Below are 10,961 nucleotides of genomic sequence, written 5' to 3' on the forward strand. Positions count from 1 at the left end.
TACTTCCAAAGGGGTTGTACCAATGTATAGTCTAACCAGGAGTTCACGAGAGTTCTGGTTGCTCCACATTCTCATCAATACTTGTTATTAATATTTTCACCTTTTAAATTTTAGTCATTCTGGTAGATGTGTGTAATATCTCATGGTTTTAATTTGCACTTCCTTGATGTGTATGTTTTTATTAATTTGTTCTATGGCAATCATTTTTTTTTTGATGTGTCAGTTCAAAGTCCTTTGTAGAGTGACAGTATTTTTATAACATTAAATCAACAAAGGTTATAATAATATTTGAAATTAGGATTTTGATTTCCAAATGGAAGCTCAAAAATCCCTTTGGTTTATACATGCCTTTATCCACCTCAACTTGCATCCGATACAGAAAAGTATTTTTGCTTCTTGGAACTAACAGTAGGAATGTGCATGTGCTGAGGGAAAAAAAATGAAGTTCTAATTCTAGCAGAAGAGTAATTCTTTCAAAATTTCTCTTAATACTTATTCCTCTGAAGTTCCCTCCATTACTCCAAATTATTTTGTGTGAGAGAGAATTATAAAAACTACACTTCTTGCCTTTGCCATCCATCTAGGATGTGAAATACTTGTCTTTATAGTAGCTTTCTTGTTAGATTTGATTATTCATTTGAAAAGTTTGACTTTTTTGACAATTTTTAATTTCATCTTTCATTCTTTTGGTATTTGTTTTCAGTATACTTAGCTCCTACTATTTGTTTGGTGATGTGCCTGTCTTATTACATGTATTACCTAATTTAATATTTACAGTAAATATAGTGGGTAGGATTTCTATTATCGTCATTGTAAAGATGAGAAAATGGAGGCTTAGAGAAGTGATAAACGTATCCAAAATCACAGCACTGTTGTTAAATGGAGACAGAATTCAAAGATAGCTTTGGAGTACCAACACTGATGCTTTCTAACTACTCCTTTTTACACCTTATAACTTAGCTGGTGTGTAGATCCTCAGTTTTATCAAACAGAAAAAACACTTGTGCTTTCTTTGTATAATACTAAGTCAACTTTGATCCTTACTTTACTATATCTAATGGACTTTTTTTCCCACTCTCATCTTCCTTTATATCATAACAACATTTAAAATTATTGACCACTTCCATGTCCTTGAAATACTACTTTCTTTTGGCTCCACTTTTTCTTGCTTTTTTTCTAGTGGCTACTTATGTCCCATTTGTAGGCCTATTCTCCTTCTTAGACATACCTAGGCTTGATCCTCTCCTTGTGGGCTCTCGTGTCAGTAGGAACTTCTACTTTAGATGTGTTATGCATTTTGTTGAGCAACATAATTATAGTCTCATCTTGTTCTCAATACATTCTTTACCCTCTTAGCATATCTTTACCAAACTGCTCTACTGGGACTGCCCATGGTTGTTCAGCCTCTGCATCCTTATCTGGAGTTCTTTTCAAATTTTATATTACTTTACTTCTTGCTAGAATCTAGAACTCTTTTTTTTTTAAGTGACTCACCCTGAGTGTTGGAAAGTTCTAGTTGTTCTGGCACCTTAGATTTGGCCCCAGATCAGCCTAACTATGATTTTATCCACATTGATTTGATTTATGATGAGCATTTGTTTCACTCTTGTCAAACAAGAACTCATTTATTTAAAATAAAATGACATTCTGAGCCAGAAGACAGAAGGTACACTTGGCAAATGAAAAGATCACCATGTTTGCTTGCATCAGAAGAAATTGTATTTCTTATATACTCTGAGACTATGTTTAAGGTCAACGGTCTTATTTGAGTTGTACCATAAACAAAGAGGCAGGAAAAATGAATCCACATAAGTAAATAGACATAAATTATTAATTATCAGAAGAGAGATGGCTCACTTCCAGGATGAAGCAATAGCTATGAATTTCATAGATAAACTAGGAAATAGCATAAAGCAGAAATAGATTTCTATAAACTGAACTTCATTTTGAGGCTCCAGTTGCTCCATCTTTGTTTTTTTGTTAGAGCACCTCCTTAGAGATTAAATTGTTTGATTTTTATCTTTTTATGCAGCACAAAGAGTACCTGAAAATAGCCTTTTACTCACCCTTTTACTCTATTAGAAAGTGAGAGAGGCAGAAGGATGGCCTGGATCTACCATAGATTTACTGATAAGTATGAGTAAGTAGCCTAACAGGAAAAGGAGATGATATGTAGTAAGATGCTTTGTGTTCTGAGGATGTTACTGGAAATGGTTCCCAACCCCAAAAGCACTCCCAGGGAAATAGGAAGGAGGATGGTCATTTTATCTCAGCAAGGATGAGAATCTGAATCAAATCTGACAGGACATCCTGAGCTAATGTGTGGTTCTTGGAGGGGACTGCATATGAATTTAGAATAACTGGATAAAGATATCTTCCCCGGGAATATTGATGACTTCTACTTCACTGGTGCCCCTCTCCATGTTCTCTTCCTTGTGCCCCAAATCCTTTGCTCAATAGTAAGCCAAATTCTCCTACCAGCATTTATGCCCTCGGCATGACTCAACAAGACCAGCACTCACTGAGTCCCAGTATTCTTCTCATGGTGACTACCCCTCGCGATTTATGCCTGAAGTCCCTCCATATGATCTGCTCAGTTTAGCAACTGTCCAACATTTGTTCTTATTTTAAATAAAGTATCAGTACTTTTTTTCATTAAAATACACTGGGGTGGGTTTAATAGGCCTCTAATTTATGTTTGTAATTTCTGCTATAGTCTCAACTATAGTGGGAAGCTATAAGACAACAACTCAACAGGAAGTGGGCAAGACTTTTGGTGTGACACTTGGTTAAATCTGAGAGATAATTGGCAAGAACTCATCTTTTTTTATAGATCCTTTCCAGACCAGTTATAACATAAATGATATAACCTTCCTTTCAAGGGCAGCATGCAAGGTGCCTGCTAATAAAATGAACTGCTCTTGGATATAAGTAACAGAAGATAACTAACTCTTTCTGTTCTTGGGTGCTATCAGAGAAGTATTCAATCCTGCAGTTGTTACTCACCACTAGGGATTTCAGTTAGTTGGGCCACTGCCCTTGTTATTGTCTGACAGATACACGAAGTCACCAAATCCCAATTAATGGAATCAGTGGAAAGCATCAGAAATTATAGGTTAGATATATATATTAAGTGTTATATTAGGAAATAAAGGTTGAATAGTCCTGCCATACATAATTTATAGTGTATTCCAAAATTTCTTCTTAAAATCAGTTTTTTGGTACAGGATAAATCTATAATTCTTTCTCAGTAACACTATTTTGTTTTGTAATTAACCCTTTGACAGCAATAAATTTAAAAATAGATGTGAATATTTAGTAAGAAATAAGTGCTGAAATACTGTTTTCAAGAAAATAGATGATTCATGTATGTCTTATACAAAAGCTGGTCAACAGTTACTATTCTGTGTAGGTAGCATATTTTATTACTGATCTTGTGAAACCTAGAAGACACTAATTTGTTGATCAATAATCAGCATCTACTTCAAAAATTAGGAGTTATTTTAAGAATATTGTACTGAAAGATGAAAATATTAGATATGCAGCTGCAAAGGATGCATTTATATGCCACTCTTGAGGCATTACTTTTCATTTAGATCAAATGAATGACCTTCTAAATTAATTTTGCTAATTCTTGATTAGAAATTGTGTTTGTGTGTGTGTGTATATAAAAAAGTGCAGCAATAACCATTAACGTGTTGCCTAATTAGCAAACAGCTTCACAAACAGGGCAATGTTGTAATTTGTATATTAGTCATCATATGTTCATCAGTTAATTCTAATAGTGTTTCAATAATTGCTAAGTTAAATACCTCAAGTAAAATAACTGACATAATGAAAGCTATTATAAATTTAGTTAAAGATTCAATATTGATTTTTTGCAGTAATAATATAAATATTAATTTTGTGGTGGCACAACTGTGGTGAAAACAATATTTAAGTAAAAAAAGAAGCCCAGAGAGCAGAAATATATTTTATGATGTGTATATAATTCATAATTATTCTAGAACAAAATGCAATATTATACCAATAGAAATAAAGTTAAAAGACTTAAAAGTAAGGCATGAAACCATAAAAATTCTACAAGAAAACATAGGTACAACTCTTTTAGACATCAGCCTAGGTAAAGACTTTATGACTAATACCCCAAAGGTAACTACAGTAACAACAAAAATAAATAATTGGGACTTCAGTAAATTAAAAAGTTTCTGCACAGCAAAGGAAATAATCCACAGAGTAAATAGACAACCTACAGAATGGGATAAAATATTCACAAACTATACATCTGCAAAGAGCTAACATCCAGAATCTATAAACAACTCAAACAAATCAGCAAGATAAAAGCAAATAATTCCATCAGAAACTGGGCAAAAGATATGAACAGAAGTTTTTTTTAAAAGAAAATAGATAAAGAGCCAAACATATGAAAAATGCTCAACATCACTCATCATCAGGGAAATGCAAATTGAAACCACAGTGAGACACTACCTTTCCCCTATCAGAAGGGCCATTGCTAAAAAGGTCAAAACACAGTAGATGCTGGCAAGAATAAAGATAGAAAGGAATACTTATACACTGTTGGTGATACTGCAAATTAGTACAATTTCTATGGAAAACAGTGGGGAGATCTTCAAAGAAATACATGTAGACCTGCCATTTGATTCAGCAATCCCACTGTGGGGTATCTGTCCAAAGGAAAAGAGGTCATTTTATTTAAAACAAAAACAGCAACAACAAAAACAACAACAATAACAAAAAATAAACAACACCTGTCCCAGAATGTTTATCATAGAACAATTCTCAAATTGCAAAAATGTGGAACCAACCTGATGCCCATCAACTCATGAGTGGGTAAAGAAAATGTGAATACACACACACACACACACACACACACACACATATACACACACACATGGAGTACTACTCAGCCATAAAAATGAATGAAACAATGTCTTTTGCAGCAACTTGGATGGAAATGGAGAGCATTATCCTAAGTTATTTTCAGGAATGGGAAAACAAACACGACATATTCACACTGATAAGTGGGAGCTAAAGGATGGATATACATGGGCACAAAGAGATGTAAGGGACATTGGAAAATGAGAAGAGGGGAAGATGAGATGGGTGAGGGATACAAACTTACCTGCTGGGTACAATGATCACTTTTTTGGTGATGGGCACATTAAAAGCCCTGACTTAAGCGTTTTACAGTTATCCATCTAACAAAAACATTTGTACCCCCTTAATATGTTAAAATAATTTTTTAAGTTGTCAAAATTTATAAATATGTTAGGTGTACACATAGTAACTAACCACAAAGCTGTTTTGCAAAGCCTGATGTTGAAAACAAACAATTTGCATAATAAATTCTCTTTTTTGTCTATCCACAAGTAAACTTTAGAAATGCATAAGGCTTTAAAGTGCTACTTTCAAAATCAACCTAAATGTGCTACAGAAGTTTTAAATTTTCTACATGAGTCTATTATGATTTTTTTGTGTGTTGTGTTCAAAATCAGTTGTAAAACTTTAATCAAAATATTAAAGTTTATAGCAAAAGAAATTATTTTTAAAAATGCTTGCAAGCAGAAAGACATTCAGTTTTAACCCTAGTAAAGCAATGTTAAATTGAACAAAACAGGCAATGAAAGGTCAAATAATGTACTAAATTTAATTTTGAAATTCTATGATTATACTTTGAAGCATCTTGAAATGTGGGAAGAATTATTTGACAGTTACTATTAATATTTTTAATTGGCTACATTTATGTTCTTAATGGAATAAAATTGAGACAGTCTAAAATATTGCAACATTTAAATTTGGCCAAAGGCTCAAGAGAACCAACAGAAAACTTACTTGATGAGTTTCTTCCTTTGAGATGAAGCAGAAATAGATGATACACAACTTTGGCACTCCAAACATTGGATTTCCTATTCTTACAAGTGATTTGATTAACGTGTGGGGAAAAAAAGAATTCAAACATTGGTAATTTGATAATAACATTTGGCACTCTTTCTTCTTTCTTTCCTCCTTCTTTCCTTCATTTCTTTCTAAAAATGTATTTGACATACAAAAAGTTGCATGTAATTTATGTATGCAACTTGATGGCTTTGGAGATAAGTATATACCTGTGAAATCATCATCATGATCTATGCTGTAAACCTATCTATTACCTCCAAAAGTTACCTACCACCCTCTTGTAATTATTATTAATATTTTGTGATAAGAACACATATATAAGTTCTACCCTCTTAGCAAGTTTTAAATATATAATACAGTATTTTTAACTGTAGGCACTATGTTGTGTATATCTCTTGGACTTGTTTATCTTGTACAACTGAAACTTTGTACTCTTTGACTAATTCCTCCCTACTTTCCCTTTCTCCTACCCCCTGTCAACCATTCTACTCTCTGCTTCTGTGAGTTTGACTATTGGGATTTATCAGATAAGTGGTACTATGTCATGTTTATCCTTTTGTATCTAGCTTATTTCACTTAGCATAATGTCCTCTAGTTTCATCCATGTTGTTGCAAATGGCAGGATTTCTTTCTTTCTTTCTTTTTTAAGGCTGAATAAAATTTCATTGTATTTATATACTACGTTTTCTTTATCCCTTCTTCTATCAATGGACATTGAGGTTGCTTCCATGCCTTGGCTATTATAAATAATGCTCCAATGAACATGGAAGTGCAGGTATCTCTTTGAGATCCTGATTTCAATTTGTTTGACTATATACCCAGTAGTAGGATTGTTGGATTATTTGATAGTTCTATTTTTAGTTTTTTGAGGAACTTCCATACTGTTTTCCATAGTGGTTGCACCAATTTACATTCACAGCAAGAGTACACAAGGGCTCCCTCTTCTCCATATCCTCACTAATGCTTATCTTTAAAAAAAAAAAATAATAGCCATCTTAACAAGTGTGAAGTGATCTCATTGTGGTTTTTATTTGCATTTCCCTGATGATTAGGGATGATGGGCACCTTTTCATACACCTGTTGGGGGGAATACTTGTTATGCAACAAACTTTTTCCATCCCTTTTACAGATCCTCCCCATTAAGTCTGGTGCATAAAAAGTACATCACATTTTGTAATCAGGGTATCAATTCACACAAAAACACACACACATATAGAACTAGTAGAAAATTTAGAATTGAAAGGAAATGGCAAAACTTGAAAACCAACAGTTTGTCCTCAGACAAGTGTCCTTTCAATTTGGCAGACACCATGCAGGTTAGACTTTATAAACAAACATTAGAGATAGTCATGTATAATTTGAGAAACTCTAAGATCTTTTACAAACATTACACATAAATTCACTGCTCTCCACATCTAATATTTCCAAATTAGTCTCTCTAATTGGTTAAGGAATAAAACTTTTACTATAATGTAATCTCATATAAGTCTTTATATCGAAAGAATCTAACCCAAAACACTCCTGGGAAGATTCTGAGAAATATATTTCTCAGGATCTCAGCACGTGAGGTACAAGAAAGAACATAGTTAGCTAAAACTATATTTGAGTTGCTAATGATAATTGCCATATAGACTTTAAATAATCTTCTGAAAATCACACAGAATGCCATATATTATTCATGGACATATCCATTTTTAAGAAAACCCTCATCATGGAATGGAAAGACACACACCAACTACAAGACCTTAATTATATATGAGAAGGGAGTGGGCTTCAAATTTATAGTATTTTTATTTCTTTGAAAATCCTAAATCTGAAGCAGATGTATGAAAATGTTCATATTTGTGTAATTTCAGTGGTAACTTCAGGGATACTCACACATTTCTAAGTTTTGTAATTTTGAAATACTTCATAATTATTTTGATTTATTGAACAGAAAAATAGCAGCACAATGGAAATTGGAAAGGAATCAAGAAAAAAATGTACCTTCTTGAAAGTATTTCTAAGTTCAGTCCTAAAGATGCTTGTAGGACATCTTAAATCAAACATGATTGTTACAACTGTAGAGTCTCTGCACTCTTAGCTATAGAACCCTTCACAACACAGACGTAAATCATAGTTGTAGATCATTGTGCCAACTATCTTTGACACTAGAAAGTGGACCCCAGAACTGTAGTCCAGCCTGAAGGCCAAGAGGGTTCTTGGCTTCATGCAGAATTCAAGCATGAGTCTTAAGTTGGAAACAAAAACACAATTTATGAAACAAACAAGCAGCAAGCAGGCTACTCCACAGAGCAGCCCCTGCACAAGGCTGGTGAACTCTATTCCTGGCCGGGTCTTGATTATATGCTACATAAGGGGTAGATTATTTATGGGATTTCTGGGAAAGGGGTGGACAGTCCCAGGAATTGGGGCATCCTCCTCTTTTCAGACCATATAAGGTAACTTCTGGAGTTTGTCATGGTGATGGTGGGAGTTTCTTTTAGCATGCTAATACATCATAAGCAGGGTATGATGAGCAACGTGGATAAGCAGAGGTGGTTTTCATTGCCTTCTTGGTTCTGATTGGTCTTAACCAGTTTCTTCACTCATCCTTTTTCTGTCAGAGAACTTATGACTCCTTTATGAGCAGGGCCTGTGAATTTCCTATCTCATCTTCACTAAATTCAATAACTTCTTTGTGGAAAAGGCTTGTGGTGCTGTGGTACAACATGAATGACTTTGTTTTTTTTATTATCACTTCAAGAATAAATATTTTGCAATTTCTTTTTTATACATTATCATATTTGATCTTCATAACAACATTGTAAGATGAAAAGGGTGCTTGTAATAATTCCATGTTAAAGACTAGAATCAAGCTCCCTCCTCCCTGTTCACCTTGTGAGCATGTTATCACAGCTAATCTGTGGCAGAGCAAACATGATGATTCAAGTTTTCTAATTTCAAGCAATTTGACACTTTGCTACCACACCATTTTGTCCCTTTCATTGGATGTCTTTTAATGCTGTGATTTTTCTCATCAAATTATCTTGTTTTTTTAACCAAGAATATTTTAGTCATATGTTATTATTATAATAAAGGATTCCCATCTTAAGAGAAAAAAATAAATGAAAGTCCTTCTGTGAGTCCCTGTAACTCCAAAGTTCTAAGATTACCTACTTTTCTATAATTTCCTAGTGTCCCAAATATATGTACAAGCATACATGTATTTCTAGGCCAATCTCAGTGCTGTATAATTTTATTGTTTTCAATAAAGGAGATAATTAAACACATAATGGATTGTGATTTAATTTTATAATATTGTAAATATCTTCACACTCACAAATTTAAACTTTAAAAAGAAATTCCACACACTTATTTATATGTGTTTTTGGTTTAGAAAATATGGTCAGACAGCAACCTAGAATTAAAGATAAATGTTAATAAAATAAACATATACTGAGTCAGAAACTTGTAAAAATCAATTTGTTATTAAATTTTTCATAACTTTTTTCTTTAAAAAGGCCAATAAGTTTTTTCGAATTGCTCTTGACTTTGCTTTTTACTTTTGTGCCTATCATTTCTTAAATAAAACTAAGCTTTGAAGTAAATATGTGATGGTGTCAAACTTCAGTTTTCAGTTACTTTTGTTCTACTTCACCTTTAAAATGCCTACATACTTTTCTATTAATATCTCCATCCTTTTCAAAATTTTCCAGTTTCCTTTAATTTCTCTAACTGAAGTGTCTTTAATATAGTTCCTGATTCTTACCTGTGCCATGAGACAAGTAGTGGGGGAAATCTTCCAGGAGGAAAAAGGCAGTGACTGAAACAAGGCTGATTAACTTTCTTATGCTAATTGGTTCTAAAAAAATAAGTAAAAGGACTAATTCATTTGACTAAGTTTAGTTGAGGAGAAGCATTTAAAGATCATGCATAACTTGTGACAATACCCCAAAGAAATGCAAAATCAATGCATTTGTTTTATTAGTGGTCTATACTTATCACTGCTTATTCCTGCAGCAAATATCATTAGAATCTGCTTTAAACAAAGTTGTTTCCTTAGATGATTGCATAATCTATAGAAATAATAATTGATTAGTCTAGCAAATAAGATTTGTTTCTATATAAAAAATGCTCATCATCTCTAATCATCAGGGAAATGCAAATCAAAACCACAATGAAATATAGAGGACAGGTAAAGCTTGTATTATAATCCTGCCCTCTATTTTCTGCTGTGCCCTGAAAACTTTTTTATTTTTAATTTGTGTTTTGAATGAAGCCAAATGGGGCACTTTCAACCCTTACATTCTATTATCATGCAGTATGATGATCTTATGGGTGGTGTTTGGAATTACCTGTAAGATTCAAAGGTAGGTGACCAAAGTTCAGTGACATCAATGAGTATGGAGAAACAAGGAAGCAGACCTGTATGTAGAGAAAAGAATGAAACTGACAGTGCAGAGAGTAGTAAAGATGAAAGGGTTGATATGACTCTATTCCTTCATCCAATAGCCATTTAAGAACATATTTTATATGGGCATTTGCTAGGTGCTTGGGAGACAATAAACTTAGCAGTTATGATTCATGCCTTCTGAAAGCTTTAGGTCATAGTGAAACAGGTATAATAAGCTGATATAAAATAAATAAGCACACCCATATAGTAAATACTTAATTAATTGAAATTCTGTCAAGTATCAGGAAAAGCAAAAACACTTGAAATGAGGACGTATAACAGTAGGAAATACTTTGGAGTGGAAGCAGTTGGAAAAGAGAAAGCTCTTTTGAGGAGATGCTCTTTAAGCTAATATCTGTAGGTGGAATTTCTTAGAGAGAAGCACCAAGTATGAATTCCCTGAAGTCTCTCTCCAGACTTTGGTTTAACTCCTTTCCAGGGTCTAGGCACACTCTTTGCCTCCTTGTTCTGAGAGATGCTTCTGTGTCCTAATTATAAATCCCACTTTAGTCTAAACTAGAGGAAACATTTCTATTACTTGAGACCAAAGAACTTTAACTAATATACATTCACAAGTTGAGTTAATACTGAGATGAGTTTATATGTGATA

The sequence above is a fragment of the Eulemur rufifrons genome, chromosome 15 (genome assembly GCF_041146395.1).
Source record: "Eulemur rufifrons isolate Redbay chromosome 15, OSU_ERuf_1, whole genome shotgun sequence".
Lineage (NCBI taxonomy): Eukaryota > Metazoa > Chordata > Mammalia > Primates > Lemuridae > Eulemur > Eulemur rufifrons.